The sequence below is a fragment of the Pteropus alecto genome, unplaced genomic scaffold (genome assembly GCF_000325575.1).
Source record: "Pteropus alecto unplaced genomic scaffold, ASM32557v1 scaffold98, whole genome shotgun sequence".
Taxonomy (NCBI): domain Eukaryota; kingdom Metazoa; phylum Chordata; class Mammalia; order Chiroptera; family Pteropodidae; genus Pteropus; species Pteropus alecto.
This window is the reverse complement of record NW_006443570.1, coordinates 17,455,463-17,481,091: the sequence shown is the minus strand read 5'-3', so window position 1 is coordinate 17,481,091 and position 25,629 is coordinate 17,455,463. Positions and strand designations below refer to the sequence as shown.

General features: G+C 35.9%; 1 pseudogene; it reads left to right on the top strand.

Moving 5' to 3' along the window:
* Positions 1–5,674: 5,674 nt before the first annotated feature.
* LOC112473295 lies at positions 5,675–5,793 on the top strand (annotated as a pseudogene).
* Positions 5,794–25,629: the final 19,836 nt, after the last annotated feature.

The window sequence follows — 25,629 nt, the reverse complement described above, 5'->3', positions numbered from 1 at the left end:
TGACAAATATTCTAATAAAAATAGGCACTTTGGAGCATATAAATAGCTATACATCTTGGAAAAGATATTCAACCTCTCTATCAATCCAGGAATTTACAATACAATAATGACATACCATTTTCACCTATTAGATTAGCAAAAGCTGCTTATACTTACAAAACTAGTGTTAAAGGGATAAGGTTATTTATTGGTAAATAGGCACAAGCATTTGAGAGAGTAATTTGGTAAAATGTATCAAAGGGCCTTAAAATGATAAGTACAGCTGTCTCTCATCCTCGGGGGATTGTTTCCAGGACCCCTTTAGATATCAAAATCTGAAGATGCTTAAGTCCTTTATATAAAAATGGCACAGAGCAATGCATACAATCGGCCCTCTGCATCCACAGAGTCCCATCCATGGATCGAAAATACCGTTTTTGATCTGTGGTCGGTTGAAATCTCAGATGCGAGACCTGCGGATAAGGAGGGCTAACTATGCATAAGCAAATGGCTCAGCAATCACTTTTCTAGGCATCTATCCTACAGAAATATTAGCTCCAGTGCGCAAAAATACATATACAAGAATATTCACGGCAGTATGCTTGAAATGCCCAAACAGCACAAACGGCAGCAGTATTTGTGAATAGGAAAATGAATACACCCAAACAATGACATTTATGAACACTGGAAAGAGTAAGACAGTATTCAACATAATGACATGGAAAGAGGTTAAGGACAGATTGTAGTAAATGGGAAAGAAACCATACTATAGAGTATTATTATGGTATGGTCCCTTTTATTTTTTAATTTGAAATTATATGTGTACATACATGTGTGCACACATACATGTGTGTGCACACACACACACTCACATGATCCCCCTCCCTCTCCTTCTCCTCCACTTCCTCTCTTTTTTCCTACCTAACTAATTAGTTGTCCAAATATTTGCATGCTCTGGAAAGAAATACATTAAACTTTCAGTATCTACTTTTGGGGAATGAAATGGAGAGGAGAGGGAAGAAATTTTACATTTTACTTCATTTACTTTGGATTGTTTGACTGTTACTAGCATTTTTTTTTTTTACCAATTAAAAACATAAGGATAAAAAAGTAAACTAAATTAAAAGTAAGATGTAAAAAATTAATTAGAATAAAAAGTTTTATCCAAAAAACAATGTATCTTTACTATCCCAGCTGTGGCTTATTTGAAAATTGTGACATCAGAAATACTTGTTGAGCTTATTCAGTTTTGTGTGGAACATTTTCATACCCAAATTAAGTACTATTAAGACAAAAATGTCCATACTATATTACTTTATAATAGAGATTATTTATTTCAGGATGAATTTTAAGTAAGGTAACATACTCATATCCACAGAGTTTTAAAACTCTAATGGTATTTTTTAGTTGCCTGGGCACGATGGAAGTTAACTGCTTCCTTAACCGAATTCTCACTTTACATATGAGAGATGATATTAAAATGCTTTAACAAATTTGTTATTACTTTATTTTAGGAGTCCACTACTCTAGGGAGAATACATTTCCTGAAGAATTTGGGGGTATTTTAGAGACCTTGATACCTTCTCCTCACCTGTCCAAATCTTAGTTAGCTTGCCCCCTCCCATCTACTCCCAAACACTCTGCTTTTCCCTTTCACAGAACTTTCAATACTTTATTGGATTTGCCTGTTTATTTGTCTGTAATCAACATCTCCATCCCTATCCATTTAGCACAGAGTGTGGCACACAGGAAATCAATAAAAGTTGGTTGACTTGAATTAATAAATGCTTTTAGGCCTATGTGGAAAAACATGTATAGGGACACAACATTTATAGCAGCCAATGAGAAAGATTCTTCACTTAACCATACTTTAGCCAGGCTCCTGAATCTTCTCCTATGCCCATTTGTGCACTTATAAAATCCAGTTTTAGCAAGAACCCTTCTAAGTCAGTTTAACCAGACTCCCCCCACCCACAATATTTGATCATCTTCCATATCTGCTCAGGTTCCTCGCCCTCCTCTCCTCACGCCCTCAGGTGATATCTGATCAGCCTGGCCTGTCTTCAGCAAGAATCCTGTTAGGGTGGTTTAGCCAGAACCTCCTTTATTCTTAATGTTTCCTTTTAGTAATTTTCCATCTACTGACCACCACCCTGCGCCTTGGCTATAAATTCCCACTTGCCCATGCCGTATTCAGAGCTGAGCCCAATCTCTCTCTCCACCACTGTAAAATCCCACTGCAGTGGTCTCTATACCTATCGAAACAGCCCTCGACTTTTAATAAAGTCTTCCCTATCATGCTTTAATATTTGAATATGTTTTTTAACACCAGCTTATTACTTTAGAAAGAACAGGAACTTAAATATTTAGTGGCAAATGAGTAAATGGCTTGAAAAGTTATCTGTAGAAAAACTGCATATCTTCAGTAATTTCTATTTGCTATTATTAAAATCTGAAATCTAATAAAACTTGTTATTTAATAAAACTAAACATAATGTACCTATATAGGTGACACCACACACCAAAAATCCTGTCCTGATTTAGAATACTGTGGACATTAGATTTTCCACACTCTTGTGATAGAAAATTTCTATTTGAATAGAAGACAACTTGTACTCATAGTAGACTATTTGATAGACACAAAATTATCTTGAGAAAACATGAAAAAGTGCAATATTTAGTTATGCATTTCTCATGCTGTTTCATGATGTTCTGCTAAATTCTGATACAATCATAGTTTTAAAAATTTCTATATAAATTTATTAGGAAGCATGAGAATGTAAAATGGTATAGCTAATTGTGGAAGACAGTATGGCTGTTCCTCAAATTACCGTATGATCCAGCAATTCTACATTTAGGTATATACCCAAAAGAATTGAAAGCAGGTACTCGGATAGATATTTGCACACCAGTGTTCATAGCAGCATTATTCACACTAGATAAAAGGTGGAAACAACCCACAATGGATGAATGGATAAACAAAATGTGTTATATACATACGACGGAATATTATTCAACCTTAAAAAAAAAGAAGTGAAATTGACACATGCTACATACAACATGGATAAACTTTAAAAACATGCTGAGTGAAATAAGCCAATAACAAAAAATATATATTGTATGATCTCACTTATATAAGTTATTTAGAATAGTCAAATTCGGAGAAAAAGAAAGTAGAATAGTTGATACCAGGGATGGGGGAGGGGAGTAAGGAGTAGGGGAGTGGGGTTAGTGTCTAATGGGTGCAGAGTTTCAGTTTGGAACAATGAAAAAGTTCCAGAGATGAGTGGTGGTGACGGTTGCACAATGATGTGAATATACTTAATGCCACTCAAAAAATATACACTCAAAAAAGGTTAAAATGGCAAATTTTATGTGATGTTATTTTACCACAATAAAAATTTAGTAGGAAGCATTTCATTATTTTTTTAAAGTTTTTACTTACTTCTCTATATTTCCAACGTCTACTCTATTCAACACACATTGAAAAAGAAAAAGAAAAAAAGACACTATTAAGTTTAAAGACAAACTCTCTAGAATCTACAGCCCACAAAATAGATGGTCAGTGACTACGTACACAAGGAATTGTCTTTTATGCTAAAGCAACGAGGAAAAAGTGAGCTTAAAAAAAAGACTCTCAAGTAGACAAATATTTAAAAGATATTTTCAGAAATCTGGTTTGCAGGTAAAATATGATGCCTAGCCTTACTTATTAACTACATTTTCACTAAGGAAAAAGGGATAACATTGTTAAGCATCAAGAAATAATTCTTATCAAGTCAGAACCACACCACTGGCAAAAAGCACATGCTCACTAACCACTAAATACCGAGCAAAGAACAAAACAATGAACATGGCAGAGACTAAAAACACACTGAAAAACACTTCAAGTTAAGGCCTCAGTGGACTGAGCTAACATGGAAGCCAGTGATACAAATGGCAGGCATTAATTTCCAGAAAGACTCTGGGTAAGAGGTAATTGTTTTGTGTAAGTAAATCAGACTATTTTGATTCTCCTGTATTATGAGAAGAGGACAGGAAACAGGTGCATATGTGGACGAGCTGATCAGAGGATGGGGAGGCTCCTGGCAGTGAGATGCCATGTTCCAAGGTTCTCTTCCATTCTGTATTCAACTGTATTTAACTGGAGATGAGGTGTGGGGAGAGGGAGGGAACATGCAGTGTAAGCCACTGGGAAAAATCAATTACTTCATATTATTTAGAAGAATAAAAAGGGTATTAGAGCTAAATTTTGAAATCTTCCTTTGTGCTGAGGCAAGGTGCCACTTTTGAAGCATTTTTCTTGTGTAACTTCATAACAACTCTATGTGGTTGTATTCTGTATCTGTTGATTCAACATTATTATATTCCTGTTTTACTGCTGTGGAAACTGAAGCACATATAATTTGGGTAAACTTGCCTGAAGCCGCACTATTAATAAATGACAGAGTTGAGATGCACACCGCGGAACTGACTCCAACTCTCAGGACACCCAAAGCTACACCAACTCGGTCCCACACAGGCAGGAGAAAATAAGTTAGGAACAAAAATGGAGATGATAGCAAGAAAATATGCTATGGCAGGTGCCAAAATAAACTGCATAACATTTACTTTTAAGACGAGATCTTAAAATAGTAGCAAACAAGAGTCGATTAACAGGGAGGAGCTAAGCAGGCATCAGAACAGGGAAACTAGATATAGTAAGGACATTTTTGAGTAAGGTCTTTTGGGGGCACTTTTATTTACTTTTAAGGGGGGTAGGTATTTATTAAAACATCATATATACCTATTTTCAAATGCATGGATAAAATCCCATGCTCAACTCCACAGTTATTTTTTCCACTTTGAATATATATATACCTCTGCATGAATCCTAGAAACATGAGCTTTGCATTCATTCCTGAGGTAGTACCCCGGTTCTATCACTTGCTAGGAGTGGGAACTTGAGTCTCATGTTGTTTTTTAAATAAATAGGGAAATGAGGAGGACACAGACACAATGGCATACATGCCTTGTAGGGTTTTCATGAAGCGGTAATGAAAACTGCCTAGCATGGAACCTATTATAAAAGATCTCTCCATCCCCCTTACCATTAGTTAAATAAACATTTCTTCCAAGAATAAGAGTTGATCTAATAGGTTTAGTAATTTTAATTAAGATTGCATCAATTTTTTCAGGTAATTGAAGTTAGCCTTAGAGTCATATCTAAAGTTAGTGCGGGGGCACAGGGGTAGGGGTGTGGGAGAGTGCCAAGTAAAGGCTTGGATAAATTCACTATGAATAAAGTGAATTGTTTACAATACCTATTTTAGCTTGCATGAAATTGATTTTACTTTTTCTCCTCGACTGTGTTCTGAATAACTGGGGTGAAGAGAGAAAGTATTAATGTTTAAATCAAGATATTTATTATTAAAGCAAAATATCCTGTCCATTGAAAATGGCATTTATCACAATATAATTATCATCAAATATAATTCTAAAAATGTATAACCACATAGGACCCCCAGGAGCTGCCATCAGTGGATTAAAGTGGAGATGACTGAAATCACAACTTTAAAATATAGAAGAGCATGAAGCTGATAAAAATAAAGCTACAGAGACATTATCTATTGACCTAAAAAATGTTTCAAAAAATAGAAAATGAAAGCTAGTTTTTTACCTATTTATAGTTTGAATCCATTTTTATTTTTAAAAATCATATAGCCATGCCACCCTGAAGAAGCCAGATCCCATCTGATCTTGGAAGCTAAGCAGGGTCGGGTCTGGTTAGTACTTGGATGGGAGACCACCTAGGAAGACCAGGTGCTGCAGGTGTAAAAAATAAATAAATAAATAAGGGATTGAAAACTGACCAGGTCCTTGTAAACTGCAATCTGTGAGGTCAACCAAGGGTTGCCTTGCCTAAAAACAAACAAACAAACAAACAAATAAATAAAATGTTGGCCTTTCTCTTACCTATATCTCTATATCTATATGTAGGAAAAAAGTCTGGGCAGAAACATAAAAATATTAAGAATACTTATCACTTACTGGAAGAACTAGTTTTTTCCTCTTTCCTAATACTCTCTTTCTAATTTTTCTACAACTAAATTGAAAGGTTTTAAAAGATATGTAAGATATGTCAATGAAAAAAAAACAAGACGAAATTTTTTAATAAATATATTAATGAATGTGACCAATAGAAGAAACAGTGTCACAGATTAAAAAGAAAACAGAATTCCGCATAATACTAAGCAATTTTGATAGTGTGCTAATCTACTCAGAAAATGCTTTCAAAATTCTGCTGAGAAAGAATACCATTTTTTCAAAGCACATAATATTCACTTGGAAGAAAAATAAATAGCTTTTTGATATTTTTTGCCCTGTCAGATCATGCTGAGTTTTGACCGCAGGAAACCTGGGAAAAGTACCCTCTACTAACGGTACCCAGATAAATCCTCACAGAAGGAATTTATTTCACTTTCGTTCTACCTAATTTGTGAGTACTGCTTAGGAGAACCCATGCTGATAGAGCACTAAGTGCTGTTGGATAAAGAAATAGTAATTCCATTAAAATATATTTTTAAAGAGGAATGTGATCATCAAGCTTCCACTAATTAGTTTTGAAAATGAAAGCTTAAGATCAATTACAAAGTAGCATATGCTCAAATCTAAATAAAGAAGGTGAAAATAATATAATTATTGATGCAACGCAATGTAAAAACCAAATTGTGTGCAGTAAAAATACTGTATTGCATTTATTAATTCATTTTGTGCTCCAGAGATTTTGATTACTTGTCTACACACTTACAATAACTTACTTATGATGCAGTATTTGTACTCTGGTTTACATATGTTCCCAAACAAATATTTAGATAAGTTCATTCTGACCTGTTGCTTTTTCTGAAATTTGAATTGCCGTTGTCATTACACCCAAGTGTCTTTCACTACCTCCTGACTTTTTCTAGGTGAGACAATGCAGCGGCACAGACTTTTGAGTCTTGGCTCAGCCACTTGCTAGTTGTGTAATTTTGGGTAATGGCCTCTCTAAGCTTTTGCAGGCTCATGTATAAATGGGGATTATCATCTTCTACACGGAGTTACAAGGATTCATCAGACGAATGTACATAAGGCACTTAGCACAGTGCCTGGGGAGAAGGAAATTCTCAAAAAAGTCAAATCCTGGCTCTACCACTCATTAAGTTACACCTCTCTTTGTCCAGTTTCCCCAAGTGCAAAACAGAGAGGACCAACCTCAATAGGGCTGTTGTTCAGAGTTAATACATGTACAGTGATTAAACTGTGCTTGACACAGAGTATTTACAGGAGTGTCAGCTCCTGTCACTTGGTCAACGGGGTAGAGCTGAGTAGGATCTGTTGCTGCTGCCACCCAGTGCTTCTTGAGTCTATTTTTCTCTATCAGAGTACCTGTATTGTGTCCTACTGTCTTCCAGACTATCTTTAGTTTCTCTACATCTAATATCTATTAGATTACACGAAATGCCTGAAACACAGTAAGTGCTCCATAAATAGAAACATTTTATAGATCAGAGAAATTATTCACAGAAGAATGAATAAAGTTCCACCCTTTCACCAACTCCATCTCTGTACTTTGTTTTTTTCAGGGAGTGCCTCAGGCAAATGCCCCAACCCCAGACGTGGCCAAATGCTTTCTACGACATATACACTTAATAAATACTAATTAATCGTATATGTAAGGTGAAATATTAAAAAAGGAAAAGATTTCACTAATAAACAAATCCCTGTTTCAAACCACTGTAGCAAGATTGTTAATTTTCATAATTTCTTACTAAATTAAATAATATTCAGGGTCTTAAAAGTAATGGTAAATAGAATGTCCGTGGTTATATATTACGAAGTGTTTAGCTACAAAAATACTTAAATATGTCTTATACCTCCCAATTTTCTTTAAAATTATTATTCTATAAATCAGGGATCAAATGGTGTACTCTGCATTATTTCCTAATTATATTTTGTATTTGTTAAAATTAGTCTGTGAATGCACACTGAGAAGGGCAGGGCAAGTTAAGACAGGAATAGATGTTAAGAGTAAAGGCAGATGCATTAAAAATTGTCATTTTCACCAATTTAGTGACAAGAAAGAGGCATGTTTTATTTTGAAGTAAAACTAAAAAGTGAAAGTAAAGAATAGAAATTATATATGATTTAAGCATCCACTGTCCCTTAAAATGCAAATAACTTTTAACTTGAGTACAAGTTAGCTTAATTTCTCTGATCTATAAAATGTTTCTGCACCAAAACATAATCCGAAATCTTCCCAAGGGACCTTTACATGACTTTCCAGGAGTGTTGTGTATAACACTGCCCCAATCTTGGGTGTTCAAATCATAAACTTGGCCCACACTAACAAGTTTCCTCTGAACTGAATTTCTATCTCCAGCCTGGATTTCTTCACTGAACCTCAGAATGTTATATCCAACTGTCCACTTAGGATCTCTATTTGGATGTCTGTTGGGCATTTCAAACATATACTGTTCAAACCTGAGCTCTTGATATTGTCCCCAAGCCCGTTCCACCTCTACACCCATATCTGGTCTGTCAGCAATACCTAGCTACAAACTATATCCAGAATCCGACTTCTCACCACCTCTGCTGCTATCATTCTGGTCCAAGCTACCATCATCTCTCTCACCTGGATTACTCCTCCCATACGGTTTCCCTGCTTCTGCCTTTGCTTCCTTTTCAGCTTAATCTCTAAATAGCAGCCAGAGTGATTCTGTTACTATGTAAGTCAGGTCACGTCATTCCTCTGCTGAAACCCTCCAAGGCTTCCCAACTCCGAAAAATGCCACGTCTTTCCACCAGCCTTCCTGACTCCAATCCACCCACAGCTCTGACCACATCTCTTTCTACACTCCCTCACTCTGCTCCAGCCATACTGGCCTCTTCGTTGTTCCTCTAAACACACTAAGCAAGTTCCTACCTGACATGTCTTTGCATCTGCATTTCCTTCCACTTGGAATTCTCTCCTCCTAGTTTAATTAGCAGCTCAATATAACTGCATAGATCACTTCCTTCAAATGTTACCTTCTCAGTGAGTCTTTCCTTGACCACCCTACACAAAATGGCAAAGCCCACATCCCTCTCCTCACTCAGGGCTTGTCCTCTACAACACTGATCACCATCTAATGCACCATATATTTTGCTTTTATTATTATTATCATTATTTTTACTGTCTGTCTCCCCTCACTAGAATAAAAACTCCACGAAGGCATGAATTTTAATCTTTTTTATTTGCTGGTTTGTCTTTTTTGCTTTCTCCAAAGCCAAGAATGGTGCCTGGCATATAGTAGGCACTCTATAAGTAGTTGCTGAGTGAACAAATGAGTCAACGTCTCCAAAATTTAATAATATTTGATATCATGTTTAACCTGATCAATAGTAAGTATAAAAGACAGATGTCCAAGGATTGCCAGCAAAGTAGTAGGACACTTTGGGAAGGATGGCAAATTGTTCATTTGTGATCTCTGTCACTGGGAAAGTGAGCAAGCAGTTATGGTACCTGCCCTCATGGAGCTGACGGTTGAGTGAAGGTGTCTACTCCCTTCTCCCCACAATCATGATCAAAAGGTGGCTGTGGGTAAGGTCAGGATCAGCAGGACTCTAGTTTCCCAAACTAGCAACCTGTGAATCACCCTTAACTCTTTCTTCTCCCTTACCTTCTAAACCAATGAACCAATTGTAATCAAGACTTTTGGAGTGGACCTCAGAAATGTATCAAACTGTCTAATTCCACTATTATTCATTTCTCTAGCCTTCATCATCAGAACTACAGATATTCCCTAACTAGCGTCTTGTTACCAGTCTCTCCCCATCCAGTCTGTCTTACACACTGTGGCTGGAGTCACCGCCTCTCCCCTCCACCCCCTTGCCCCAAACAAACACTAACCTCTTTCCTAAATTTCTTTAATATCTTCCCATTCCCCACAAAAAGACATATAGGGTCCTGAAAAATCTGGTTCCAAACATATCCTGACAGGTTCATCAAAAACAGCTGGGTTTTTTGTTGTTGTTGTTGTTGTTTGTTTGTTTTTGCCCCAGATACCATTCTCTGCTTCCCTGCTTGGCAAACGTTGATTAATCTATCACTCAATACTGAGAAGTTACCTCCTCCAATCCTTGCAGAGAACGTCTCCTCTTCTGGGCTCTCATAACCCTCTGTTCGTACTTCTATCACAGAACTGAAACATTGTGTTATTGTTTTCATAGCTTCTTTAGTCACTATATAAGCTTACTAAAGGGACCAAGTCTTATTTTCTGAACTCTATACTTACGGAGTACCTATGACAGACAAGCGCTCAATCGACATCTTGAATAAATGAATAGTATTGGCACATAGAATTTTCTTATACAGCCCCTGAAATCGGTTCCCTGAAATGGCTTCCACCTTCTGATACTGGTTCTGCTTGAGACCACAGAGAACACAACAAATGCTTTATCGCATGAATGCCTTTCTAATTTGAAAGCAGCCGTAGGATCCTTCTGAGTATTTTGTCTCTGAAAGAACCATGATCTGTTCTTTCGGCCTTTTCAATATCACCCAGAGTTCTCGTTACCATCCTGGCCATGCTTCTTCGGAATACTTTCAAGATTATTCATATCCCTGTGGAATGGTGGCACGTAAAACCTAATGAATATCACTTCCTTTGTTGTAGTTACTACTCTTCAATTAACTTAAAAGAAATTTAATATTTTGGGGTTCACACTTAATTGTTGGTTTATACTGAGCTTATTATTGACTGAAAATTTTGGAATGTTTAAAGTAAGATTAATAAGCTTCCTTTATGAAAGCAATGCTCATTAAACATTTTTGTAAACTAAAAATAGGAAAAAACAAATCCCACCAGCGAATCCACTGAATATATTTTGTGAAATAATTTTTTAATGCATAAGGGAGTTTTGTTTGTTTTATAGTTCTTCAACCATATATATTCAATTTATACATATTTCACATGTCATGGGCATGTTGACAATAAACTGCCATTTTCTGCACATTAACCATGTGCTATCATAATGACAAGCCTGCAAGTGAAGTATTATTATGATTTACAGATGAGAATACTGAAGCTTAGGAAAATGAAGTGACTTGTCCAAGGCCACATGTCATTTTCCCCCATTTTAAAAAAATCAGTGAGAAATGTAAAGGAGCACATTCATATGAAGCATACAGTTTGTTGAACTTGGACGTATGTATAGATCTATACAAACCTGACACAAGTTAACATACAGAAAATTTTTATCAAACAAGTTCCCAATCAATTCTCCCACCCAGGGTAACCACTATTCTGACTTCTATCATTATTAATTAATTTGCCTGTTCTTGCATCATATAAATGAGATTGTTTAGCATGTACTCCTTTGCTCTGTCTTCTTTTGTTCGACATAATGTCAATGAGATTCATTCATGTTGTTGTGTGTATCACTAGTTTGTTCTTTTGTTATTGCTATACCGTATTCCATACAAGAATATACCACAATTTATTAATCCATTTTCCTGTTTATGAACAATTGGCTTGTTTCCAGTTTTTAGCTAGTTTGAATAAAGTTGCTTTGAACAATCTTATTTACGTCTTTTGGCAGACATTCATATTAATTCTCTTTTAGGTAAGACACTCATTTCTCCTGAGCATACACCTAGGAGCAGAAGTGCTGGGTCACAGGATGGGTGTGTACAGTTTGAGGAGATACTGCCAAAGAGTTTTCAAGAGTGACTGAATCTATACTCTCCCTAGAAATAGGCAACAGTTCTAGCTGCTTCATGTCCTTACCAAGATTTAATTTTTGTCAGTCTCTGTAATTTCAGCCACTCTGATGAACATATAATTAGCTTACATTTCCCTGATATGCAATGATGCTGTGGACTTTTTAAATGTTCATTGATCATTTGGTTATCCTTTTTTTTTTTAAGTGCTTGCATTTTTTTTTTTTAATTAGGTTACCTTTTGTGGAGTAGGTGGGATGGGCATGAGTTCTTTAAATATTCTGGCTGTGAGTCTTCTGTCAGATATATGCACTGTGAAATTGTTTTTTCCAGATGTGGCTCATATTCATTTTTAATAGCTATGTATTGTTCTGTCAATTAGATATGTCATCATTTAATATGCTGAATATTTAGACTATTTCTAATTTTTGCTATAATTAAACACTTTAATGACCAACTTTTAAAGCTCTGTTTGTATCTAAAAATTTTCCTCAACCTAGATTCGCAGAAATAGAATTACTGAATCAATGTATATGACCACTTGATATAGATAGAGATGGAGTCAAAGTGCTTCGAAAAGATTCTATCAATTAGTACTCAACAATATATGAGAATACCCACTCACCATGTCCTCACTGATTCTGGCTTTTTTCCCCCCCAAAGGTACCATTTATCAAATAAATATTCCTTTCTTCTTTGGATTTATGATGCAGACTTTATCACTTATTAAATGTGTATACATGTAATGGTCTCCTTCTGGGCTGTTCCATCGATTTGTCTGTCTGTTCTTACAACACTATCATATTGTTTCCATTCTTGTAGCCTTATAATTATTTCACTTGACCAATATTTACTGGGCACCTGCACTGTTAGATTCTAGAGTAAAAAGGGTAAAGCAGACACATCTGGTCTCTGTCTTCACGGTACTTACAGGCTAGTGGGAAGATGGAGACAAGTCAACAGGAAGTGACGATACAATGTGATCTGTAAGACAGGAGATGTACAGGGAGCTAAGGGGCCCCTAACTGGGACTTGGAAATGAGGAAACAGTTTCTGGAGGATGTGATGCCTCATGGCAGAGCAGAAAGCACAGTAAAAAGATCCAGAAGTGAAAGACAGAAGGGAGCACTAGTAGAGCCCAAGAGCATTTTATGTCAACTGGAGCATGGAATGGGAAGAGGAGTGGTGAGATTGAGGCTGGAGAAGTATCAGGCTGAGATCATGCGAGACCTTAAAAATGAGTTTGTGCTTTACCCTGTGGGCAAGGTAAGCCACTGACAAGTTTAATCATGGAGCAAAAGTGTTTGGATATGCATTTTAGAAAGACTGCTTTGGCTATAAAAGGATGAAAAATAATTTAATGGAGGAAGGAAGTCAAGAGTACAGCCAAGGAGTTTACTTTGAATACCAGGAGTAAGATTAAGTCCTGACTCAGTACTCTTCTTTTTCAAACTTTTCTATGCTACTATCACATATTTATTTTTCCAGATTAATCTTGAAATTATTTAGCCAAACTTCCTCCTATACACCCGACTCCATCCAACTGTGACTTTAATAGGAATTACATTAAATGTTTAATTTATGAAGAATTACAACTTTATAGACCATTTTCACTAAGGTTTTTAAATAGTTGCTGCTAATCCATATCTCTTTTCATCATATACCTTTGCAAAGATAACGTATGAATGTGAATAAAATAAAAACAGACGGGAAAAAGGCAGGATAGAAAGTCTCGATCTTGACCAAAGTACAGGGAAAAAAACCAAAGGGGAAGCAAAAGCAAAAAGGACTACGGTGTAAGCCAAGAAGGGAGCCCTAGCTGCTGCAGAGAGCCAGATGGACAGCTTTTAAATTTAGTGTTAAATGGAAGTACTCCCAGGTCCCAATGAAGTAAGAACCTTATTGTTCCAAACGCCAAGAAGCGAATAAAGAAAAAACTTTAACCAGAATTCAAAGCTAAAGCCTTACCCAAATAACTATAAGCCATAGTAGTGGGTCTGAGAACCAAAGGAGTGCAAAAGACCTTAGAACAGAGTCTTAAGTGCTTTAAAAATGGGTCAGGCTAAGTGATTAGTAAATGTGTGTGGCTTTACTTAATCAGTCATAGTCTGGATTCTCTCGCACCAAAGAAAAGTGAAGCAGTGAACCTGGAAATTCTACGACAGACAGCAAATTGGGGGGAAAGGGCTACCTTTGGAGAAAGAAAGACAATGAAGAAAAACCAGGAGAAGGAGGCTCACCCTATAAGAACTAATCCTCCTTGTACTCTTCAGTATTGATAAACAAGAATGGACACGTCATTCTGCCAGGGTACAAAACAGAGAAATTGCCCATATTGTTATGCCTATATTTATTCTCAGGGTTTTTTAAGGCACTTTTTTTTTTCACAAGAGATTTGTTATTCTGAAAATGGTTTGCGTATTATTTTCCAGTATGAATACTGAGACATGTAATTCAAGTCAAAATATGAGAGACTAAAAAATTTCATGGTCTGCAAAACTATTAGATAGATAATGCCAAAAAGACATAGTTCTCATGTACTTTCCTTTCCAGGGCTTCCATTCAAAGTTGCCTCCTTTAGAAAAAAAAAGATATTTAAACAAATGACTTTGTTCCAATTATGATCTTCTTAATTTTTTATCTGGGCAGAGCATAATTCCTTCATTAGGAGATGTTTACCATCCTCAAGGCACTGGGGCCATAACGATGAAAAGGCAGATGTGCTTCTTACCCTTCTGGGGCTCATGGTACAACAGGGTATACAGACAAATAATGAGATAGAGTACAGGGCCCAGAGTATTACTGGAGCACATGGGAGAGGCATCTGGTGGAGTTCAGAAAGGCAGCCTGGAGGAATTGACATCTATGGGAAGTTTATGTGGGCATCTCACAGGACCTACAGGCTGGGACCAATGCTAAGAACTAGAACCAGATACTGGAACAGGGCGATTCCACCTGGGTGTGGGCTACAGGTGTGCTCTCCCAGAACGCTGTAGAATATAGCTTCCCAGCCTGTGCTCAGATTACAAATGTGCCCACTAGCCATAAATGCAGCTTTATGCATTTCCCTCAAGGGGCAGTACTGATATTATTTCTATGTGTGTCATGACATGAAAAGCGCTGGGAATCACTGCTTGTAAAGAACTCAGGAAATGCTGTTTTTTGGCCCTCTGCTATAATTCATTCATATTCTATCTTTATTTTACCTCATTCTTCCATTTTTTTTTTTTACTCTTCAATCCTTATGCAGAGCTTGACTTCTAACAGTTCCAAAATATATATATTCTGAATTTCAGCCATCAAAAGAGAGAGAAAAATGATTCCATTTTAAATATAAAATCCTGGTAAAGAATTGTGATTGGTCCAGCTTGAGTCAGTTGTCAACCCCTGGGCCAATCAACAGTGGCCAAAAAAAAAAAGAAAAGAGTATCTCCTATTCTTGTATTTAAATTGTGGCTCTCAGAGTAACCATCTGACTAGATTGGTGGGAGAGATGTTAGTCCGATAAAACGACAGGTGTCCACTACAAGATCTGAATGCTGAAGGGAAGGATCAAAGTTGGAGGGCCAGGATGAAGATTCAAAAGAACAAAATGGTAATAAAGAGATCAAGGTCCCTGTGAGGGTGCAAAGAGAGCATCCACGGTAGGATAGGTGGGATTGGCCTAATAGAGGAGGATGAGCACATCGTCCACAGTAACAGGAAGAGAGGAGGAAAGGATGCGTGAAGAAGGGTTTAGATGTGCAGGCAGGAATGGGAGTTCAGGTCTGAAGAATTATTTCTCTGAGAAGCAGGAAGGTGGTGCAGGAGAGAGGGAACAGTATAGAAATTTTAGATTAGCGGTAAGAACATGAAATAGATGCTATGCAAAATAAGAGAACAGCTTAGGGAAGCACAGAAGGAATGACTGGCAGTTTTAAGATCTGAGTGAAGTTAGCAACTATAAATTTATTGATGCCGGGAGCATTTCAGATCTTGTTCCCTGGCACTGTCATCAGTTTGGCTCAAATAAACTCTTAAAAAATTCTCTAAATAAATACATATGCATGTACATACATACACACATGCATAAATTTATTGATATCTATCTGTAACAAGTTAATTTATCTTACAAGTCTCAGTAGCCCCAATATTGGATCTATAGAGGCAAACAGAATAGAGCTATTTGATAGGCCCAGGGCTGGGTTTCTGCCAGGTAGGATCCCTGAAGGATAGTGCGACAATACAGTTTAAGGCTGAGAAAGAAGACAGATACAATGGAGCTTGGGTCAGAAGGGAGACACAAGAGGCAGAATGAGAACAAGAGATAGATGACCTTTGGGAAGATGACCAAGAGCACAGGGACTGTGAAGCACAATCAGTTTAGGTGTCTGAGACAGTTAATCTCAGCAGTATCCCAGTGGACAGGGGCCATGCAGGCCTCTTAGGAGTCAGAAACACACTAGATTGATGGTTTCTCTGATATTATTCTTGGTCAGAAATACTCAGTTATTCCTCAAAGTCTTTGTATACTTTAAGGGTATTTCTTTTCTTTCTCTCCCTCTCCTCTCTCTCTACCTGCATTATTTCTCAGATCAGGTGAGCTATTCCAATCAGAGAAAGCTGCATGCCATTTCCAAGATCTGCTGGCACTCAACCTTCCACCCAGGGCTTTGTACATGCCTTCTCCCCATTCTCATTTGGAATGAACTTCCCATTGTATGAGCCCAAACTGCAAAATCTCACCAACTCCAAAACCCAGGTAAGTATCCAATTTCTTCTAGAAAGCTCTCCAAAGTTCTACCTAACCCAAATCACTATTTCTTTCAATACACAGTGATGTTGTCATTTGTTTTATTTCTAATTCTCTTTAAGAACAGGAATTCTTTCTAAATTCAACTTTTAATCCAAAGTGTGTATGTGTGTGTGTGTGTGTGTGTGTGTGTGTGTGTGTGTGTGTGTGTAGTTGAAGCCTGAGAAAAAATACTCTTGATTTAAAGTACTCAGCCAGCCAAAGAAGTAGACAATCACCTTATTCTAAAGCTCATATTCACAGTGAGTACCTATAAAGAACAAACTCCTGGGACTAAGGAGAAAATGGAGAAGTATATTTATATAAAATGTATTTTATAAAGCTGCACAATAACTGCCAAATTAGTAACGGAATGTTGAATGAATCAAATGGAATGCTCAGCACTGATGACTAGCCTTATGTCTCTTAGTCACTAAATCATGTTTTCTATGTGGTATACCAAGGAAATCCAAAGTCACCAAATTTACTATTCCCCTTTTAGGGGAATAGAAGAGCTGAAAATAAGGGAGGAAGAAGTAGTTTACAGATATGGGACTCAAGACTGAAGAAAAGGCAGTGGGTTTCATCACGGTACTCTAGGCAAAATGTAGGATCTTCAATTCCCTTAGGCATGTACACATAAACTCATCTAGCTAAATTTCAAGCTAGGATTAACAATGATAAAACTTATTTCCCTAAATGAATAAATATGGCACTACCCATTTTGAAAACACTCTCATGCTCTGTTGAATTAATGACACCTTGCTACAAAGCAATCTAGCAATAAATATAAAAATGTTAAATGTACATACACTTGACCTCTATTTTACTTCTAAGAATCTATACTAAGGAAAAATGATACACACACACAGATATTCACTAGCACAATGTCTTTATTAGCAAAAACCTGAAATCAGTTCACCATTAAATCGATTAAGTATTCTATTGTATGGCATATAATATGTAAAATAAATAAATGTATAAAACATATGCTGCCAAGTGAAAAAGCGAGTTTAAGAAGAGCACGTATAGTGTGATCCAGGTTTTATAAAAATAGAATTTTAAGTAACATTAACATGTATGTATACACGTATATGTATGTCTATATAAAGATGGAATATACACCAAACAATAATGTCATGGGAGATGTGAATTTTGGGAATTTCTTTATACATTTTGTACATTTTGTATTTATGCAATGCTTAAGTTTTAAACTTTGTATAACTGTATTATGTTCACAATTGGGAACTTAGATTTTTAAAGTAGATGTATTATCTATTCACATGCAAAAATATCAATAATACATATTTAAATGGAAAATGTAGGCTAAAGCAGAATGTTTCCACATCTGTGTTTTTTAAAGAATTACACATATACTAGAAAAAGAAACCTGGAAGGATAAACCAAAACACTGACAATGGCTATTCTAAGTGGTGAGATTTGTGTGATTTTTACTTTCCTCTCTGTAACTTTGTCTTGATTCCATTTTTAAAAATAAGGACCGTATATTGTTTTTATAAATAAAGTTTTCATTAAAAAAATCTGTCCTCAATTTTCACTATCAAACCTTTTTAAGAGCTAACGTTAGACCAACAATAGTTCAATAATAAATTTTTAATTTCGATTCCTCTCCCTACTTACTCAATAGACCCTAGGTTTACCCCCACTAAAAGAAATAATCGGTGGTAGAACAGGAGAAATAATAGGGCTGGGATAATCAACAAAAAGTAGTTGCTTCCAGCTGCTACTAAAAACAAACAAACAGGGGTGCCATAATATTGATAATGTTATTTTATATTTTCAATTTAAGATTTACAAAGAGTTCTTATATCTACAATGTTATTTGGTTGTCAAGTCTATGTAAAAGACAGGGGAAGTATAACCCTCACTTTTAAGATACATAGCCTGAGTTAGGAGAGGTGCAAGGATGTGCTCTGGGATTCAGAATGGTGAGTGATAGTGCTGGCTTGCACAATTCCACGTGGTAGCCACAAACCATATGTGGCTACTGCCGTTTAAGTTAATTAAACTTTTAAAAAGGTTAAAATTCAGTTCCTCAGCTGCACTTGTCACATTTCAAGGGCTCAACAGCCACATGTGGTTAGTGGCTACTGTACTGTACAGTGGCAGATATAGAATATTTCCATCACCACAGAAATGATGCGATTTCCGCTCCAATAACATTTTCCCCTCATGTGGTGGCTTTCTACACCCTTGCTTTGTCCTCTTGAAAGAAAGGAAAATATTATTTGATGGTCTTACTCTACGAGACGTGAATCTCTGAAAAGTTATAGGGAAAAAAATGTGCTGAATTAAAATAACTGAAAGGTTGGCTGGTGTAGAGAATACTGAGTAGCAGGAGAGAGACACGAGTCTAGCCTGAAGGGTAGGAGTTGCCTACCTAGCACCTATTCATCCTCTCCTTTTTTTTGTAAAAAATTTAAGATTTTAGGTACCTGCCCCTGCCCTATACAGCTTTTGTACCTCAGAGTTCAGGAGCTCTCAAGTACAATGCAACTGGAGCTTAATAAAACAAAATGAGAAGTTAGCTGATGGGGTAACACTCTCATGTGGCACTGGTCTTCACCTCTGAAAAGTAGAATAGCAGAATACCTCCTTCAACACATCGTCTCAGGTATTCCTCCAAAACTGCATGCACATAATGTGGTCACATACATAACGTGGTCACACACATTACTATTATATCACATCAGCACAACAGATCAGCAATATAGACAAAGCATGTTATTCAGATTTACTAACATAGGTCATCTATAGATAAGTATCTAGATATAGGTTGGGGTGAAAGATCTAATTTTGTGCTTTATGTGTTTAAATTCTATCATCTGAAATAGAAATATGTTCTTGAAAAAGCAAATTACAATAATTAGTGATAGTTATGAAAACTTAATTTTATGTACAAAAACTATCAAAAAACTTCAAATCATTAAATAAAAAGGGAAACAGACTGACAGTATAAATATTAAAAGAGCACATTCCTAGGTAAACTTTGGGAAGAAAATTATATCCTTTTGCAGCCAATATTTCAAAATTTTAAAATTTCAATAATCAAGACAGAATACAGAAGTTAGATGGTAGCATAATTCTCATCTTTGTAGCATCATAATATTAAACAAAATAATCTTTTAAAACTGAAAATTTTAGTTATTTGATTCCGTTTAGGCCATGAGTCTATTAAAAGAAATCTCAGTTTGGAAATTCTTTCCTATCTTGTGGGAATAAATTAGAAGCAGAATTTCAACTCAGCTACACTTTTATAGAATAAAACATAAGTAAAGAAATTATGGTGCAATTTTCAATGAAATAAACATGATGAAGGTTATGAGTGTTTTTGAAATTATAAGCATATGCTGCTTTGGTTCATATACTCCAGAGAATAATCACAGCCCAATGAAAAGAAAGTGAATTTCTGGGCTTAAGCAAAAAGATGGTAGCCACTTGTCATCTTCCCTCAGCTAAAGATAAGCTACAGGATATATTTTGGAACTGTCTCATCAGAACTTATACAAAACTTTCCAATGGGATGAAATAGCAGCTATCACATGTTAAAAAGACAGGCTTGAACAAAAGAAAGCTTAATACTGGACTCAGCACACAACAGTGCCTATATAGTAAGACGTAGTAAGAACCTATGGTTGCTTGTACAGAAATTCATCTACTGAAAAAGGTACTAACTGATAAGGCATGAAGTACAAGTATTTCCTGCATGATATCTGTTATATAAAATCTCCTGTCATTCTGTTTCAGAGAAGATGCTGAAATTGATATGCAGGCAAAAAAAAAAAAAGCATGCAGTGAACAATGTGTCTCCCTTCATTTCCCTTAAAACAGTTAATTCGTTTAAGATTAAAGAGATATGACACAAATCCTGGACCAGGAAAAGAACTGCTACAAAAGATATTATTGGAGGCAACTGGCAATATAGAAATATGGACTTTGGTATAAGACTATTACCTAATCCAATGTAAAATTTCCTGCTTCTGATAACTGTAATGTGGTTATAGAAGAGAATCTCCTTGAAGTACACATTGAAGTATTAGTGGTCAAGGGGCTTAATGTCTGCAATTTACTCTCAAATATTAGTGGGAAAGGTAAGAAAGCAAAACTATTAGAGAATCTGGGTGAAAAGTACATGGGAATTCTGGTTACTTTCCAGAAATTTTAAATTATGTCAAAGTAAAAAGTTACAAAAAAGTTAATTTATTTCTCTTCACATTTCTTTAAGAAAACAAGTAGTTCTGTGGTAGTCAAGTCTCAGCGTGATCAAGGAAAGGAATGTTCTGGATGTTGCAGAGGCCTTTGGTTTGCGTGAAGAGTCACCGTACTCTATCATTAGCTCTCTGATGGTCATGTTGGATTTAGGATTGATCCACTCCTTGTAGCAGAACATACTCTATGCTCGGTGTCAATCAGTGACTACTTATAGCTTGAACCACTGGTGCAGTTGCTATCTAACCACAGTCCCCCACACCCTCACTGTAAAGATATGCAGTGGGGCTCGTTCAACACAGAAGTCTCGCATCTCATATTTGTTCCTTAAAATACGTATTAAAGGCAATAGCCCTGTAATAAAGAGGCTCCTAGATGAATATTTCAAACACAATGCCAAGTTCCCTAACACTCTTATGTACCTAAGTTACATAAACATATAATACAAAGAGAAGACGTACATGGTTAAAAATAAACATTATGTAGTAAGACATTTATACTTGGAACAAGGAGTCCCTTAAAAATCAAGTATGCTCATTTTACAGCTGTAAAAACATGTGTGAAGCCTGAATTGTGGAGTTTCGTGTACTTTCTACAGTTTAAAACAAAATGCATAAGGAAATACACTTTACTATCATGACATGTCATCCGCAAATTATATGTCTAACCCTTGAGCTTATTTTAGAAACTCTCCTCACTAATTTGCCTGTGTTTTTGAATAGCAAGTAATATGTTTTCAATCATGAAAGGTTACAGGGAAATTTTTGTGGTAAAAACTGGCCTTCCACTGGCATAAAAATCATCAGTCTTATTGGAGTCCTTCAGGAAATATTTTTTTTCATTAATTGTCAAACAGCTTTCAAACCAATTTAATAGCTACCGTTCCCAAGAACAGTTGTTTATATCCATTGGAAACTGATGTCACTCAAAATCACGTAAGAGAAAAAACAATAGTAAGTTGGATAAAGAAATTATTTGTTATAATATCTTAAGAGAAAACCAAACTACAAACTTTCTCATAAAAATAATAATTACCCACTGATGTTTAAATGAACAATTGTCTATTATCTAACACATCACACAATTAGGCCTGAAATATATATATATTTTTTTGCTCTTTTACCATTTGCAGAGCAACACTATCAAAGAATGCAGCGATTTTACTTTGAAACAAAATTGTATTAATGTTAATGTTTAAAAAGTATTCTTCGCATAAAATGTTTGGGCAGTACAAAAACTAAATGGCTTTTGTGCATACTCTGTTGTTTTCTCTTTCACTGTTTCTCTAAATTTCCACTGACCAAATCATTACTGCACTTCCAATAACATAGTAATGCTGCCTTATTTTTTTTTTTTTTTGCTTTCCTCTAACTCAATCTATGTACCCTGTTTTTCATTTGTTTAATCTATTGTACAAAGATATACCAACTTTTCTTTTGTCAACTTTTTCTCCTTTTTTATTACCAACTTTTCTAAAACTTAACTATAAGCATTAGTGAATTCAAAAGGAACAGAGTAGGTCAAGGTCTGGACAGAGCTTGATCACCAGTTTAACATGGAAGTCAATCTCTGTTTCCTTTAACTCATTTATGAATAAACCTCTCCACATTTTAAATTAAAATTATTTAAATATACTTGTAAAAAAACCAGTTTTTTTCAGATGACCAACTGATAACTTTGCTTTTCCCCTGCACCTGGGCTGCTAAGTATTGCCAGAGTAATCCTCCAGATTGATCGATGGGAAACTCTACAAATTTGTGGTTTTTGACCTCTGGAGAACCTTCAACATTGCTTGGTGATCCTCAGAGTTGTCCTTAAACAGCTGCTTTGACTGTGTCACCTGCATCAGAAGGTAAATCCTTCTACTAGCATCTTAAGCATTTCCAACACTTTCTTCATTCTCAACCAATCTCTTGTCTTCTATTTCACAGAGAGAAATAAAATCTATTAGACGGAAATTCCTTCAACTTCCTACCAGCTTACCTACATACATTCCTTTCCTGAGCATCCTTCTTCATGTTCCAAAAAAAGAGGTGGCCCTGGAGCTCTGGATCCTATCCTCTCTCATTTCCTTGAGCACCTTCAATTCCCACAAATATGCCTATATCCTGCTCATCCATCTTTAAAAACAAACAACATAACACCTTCCATCAAATCTGCAGACCCTCTACCTAATAATCCTCTCTTTCCTGCCCTTCGCTGCTACGATTCTAGAACAAGCTGCACCCATTTCTCAGCTCATTGTAACCTGGCTAACACCCCACCATTAACCAACTCCTCCAGTCACTAACCCATCAGTCCTTTGCTTATGTGACCTCTCTACAGCATTTACTAGTGCTGAGTCTTCCTTCTAAAAATCCTCTCCTTCTAGAAATCCTCTCCTCTATTAATTTCTCTCATACTGTTACTTCCTGGTTCATCTATTTCTTTCATTGACTCTCCCTTCGATAAAATACTTAAATGTTAGAGCTGTCAGTGGGAGTAAAAATTTCAGAATAATCATTTTGAAAAACACTTAAAAAATATAAAGCTTTAAATTTGTTCACATCTTTTAACAAAGTTATTCCACTTCTAGGAATCCATGCTAAACAAAACATTGTAATTGTTAATAATAAAGGGAAAAAAATCCTTGCACAGAAATGTTAAATGCAACGTTACTGATAATTTTAATAAGATGATACTATGCTTGAAGTAATGTTAAATGGAAAAATATGATGCAAAATTTTCTACAAAGTGGGATTTCAGTTTTATGGAAAGTATATGCGTAGGAAAAAATCTGGAAGGGAATATTTCAGATATTAACAGTGATTCTCTTAGGAAATGAGAATTGAATTATGAGTGAATCTCATTGATTTTATATATTTCTGTAGTTTCCAAGTTTTCCACAAGGATCACTTATATATTGAAATGGAAAAAGAAATCATGTATGAGAAACGAATTCAAATGGGGGCCAAAACTCTTTTTTTGAAAGGTGATGCTTGCCCTCACTTCTCACTCTACACATTCTCCAATAGGTAATCTCATGTACTCAAGAAGCATTAAATATCAACTCAAATGACTCTGATACCTATGTGCCTAGTACACATTACTCTTCTAAGCTTCAGAACTGTGCTTCCATATGGCTTCTAGATAATTCTGTGTGATGGCTCATAAGAACCACAGCCTTAACGTGTTGTCTCACTCTCTATCCCACACTCCAAATCTCCTTTCCGCCAGCCCCAAATTCCTACACTGGGTAACTAGGCAGACTAGACTCTTGCTCCATTGATATCCAATCAAACACCAAGGCCAATCAGTTCTCCCTCTTCAACAGATATGAAAACCATGGCTCCTTCTCTCTTCCTACTTCCTCACTAGTCTCACTTGTACACTTTCAGTTTTCTAAAGGGTCTTCCTACCTTCAGTTTCAGCCATGCAATAATATATTCCCTCCATAATACAACAGTCATTTTTCTAAAATGTAAATTGGATCAAGTCATTTCCCCACTTAAAATCCTTCAGTGGTTCCCACCACATAATAAAGTAAAAAATCCTGGGCATGCGACTTTGTGAATCTATTCTCTCCATGTCCACTGGTCAACTTCTTATTTACCTTAGCTCCAATGTCTCCCTGGAAAGCTTCCCTTTACATCCCTTCCAATAGTTAGATGTGTCCTCTTCTGAGTTCCTGTAGCATGTCACCCATACCTCTATCATGGCATGGATCACACTGCTGTAATTAGTTCCATGTCTGTTTTTACCTCTAGATTATGGTTAAATGTGGGCATGGACTGGATTCTATTCCAATTTCTACCTCGAAAACACAGCACATAGTTGGTGAATAATTAAATGTGCTAAATTCTTAAATGAACAAATAATTCAGTTCATGAAAAAAGCACAGGATGAATAAAAACAACTTATGGACTTTTTTTTTCACACAACTGAACTAATGCTCTAAGGATCAATACATGCGAGATGGTAAATTTACCCAATAAATTATTGAAGCAATAAGTTCAACATTACGAAATGTGGTATCTGCCTTAAGTTTACAGTTATCTTGTAGTGATGTTTAAAGTATGCAAGCCTTTCCCCTAATTAATGAGAATTTATCCTCTGAATTTTTTCTCTTTGTGAGACACACATTTGAAAGTTGCATCTCAGAGCTACTGATTTAAAATATAGGCAGAAATTATCTGTTTCCTAAAAACAGAAGAAAGTCAAATACTCTTTTTACTAGCAATGTCAACAACTGGAATTGCACTGGAATCAGTCCAAACTAAAGAATAAAATCTCCTTTCACCTAACGCAGTTTTTTTTCCATTCATTACAAATGTATGAAATAGGTAACCTCTCGGAATTTTATTTTTTAATCAATTATCATCAAGCTCTAATTCATAATGAGGAGATAAAAATGGATCCTGACAGAGTAGAAGCTATTGAAAACTCAAGAAACTCTGAAAAATAGATCTCTTCCTTGCTTAACTATTTAAAATTTCTCACAAGTGAGTCAATTTCCTTCAAAAAAAAAATAAAAAAAAAGCAAAGTTCCACCTGAAATAAACCTAAATGTGAAGAAACTTGCACATTTAGAAAAATTAACTTTAATTCATTCTGGCCTAAAAGAAGAAATCATTAATGAAGCCAATTGCAAACACAAATTACCAAAAAATAATCCTTGCTTCACTCTGGGATATACTATATACTTTATGCAGTGCTGACAAATTTTATTTGACAAACTAATATCATACTTAGTTTGTGCTTCCTGGGCACAAACTAACTGAGCTAGTTAAGTAGAGCTTGGGATTAAAAATATCCCATAAATGTGCAACTCTTGAAGCCATCTGAGTTGCACTCAGAAATGAAATCAGAAAGTAATCTGAAGAGAAGTAATAAACATAGGGTAAAGGTTGAATAGGTACAATAAAATCTGTAACCATAGCTGCAGAAC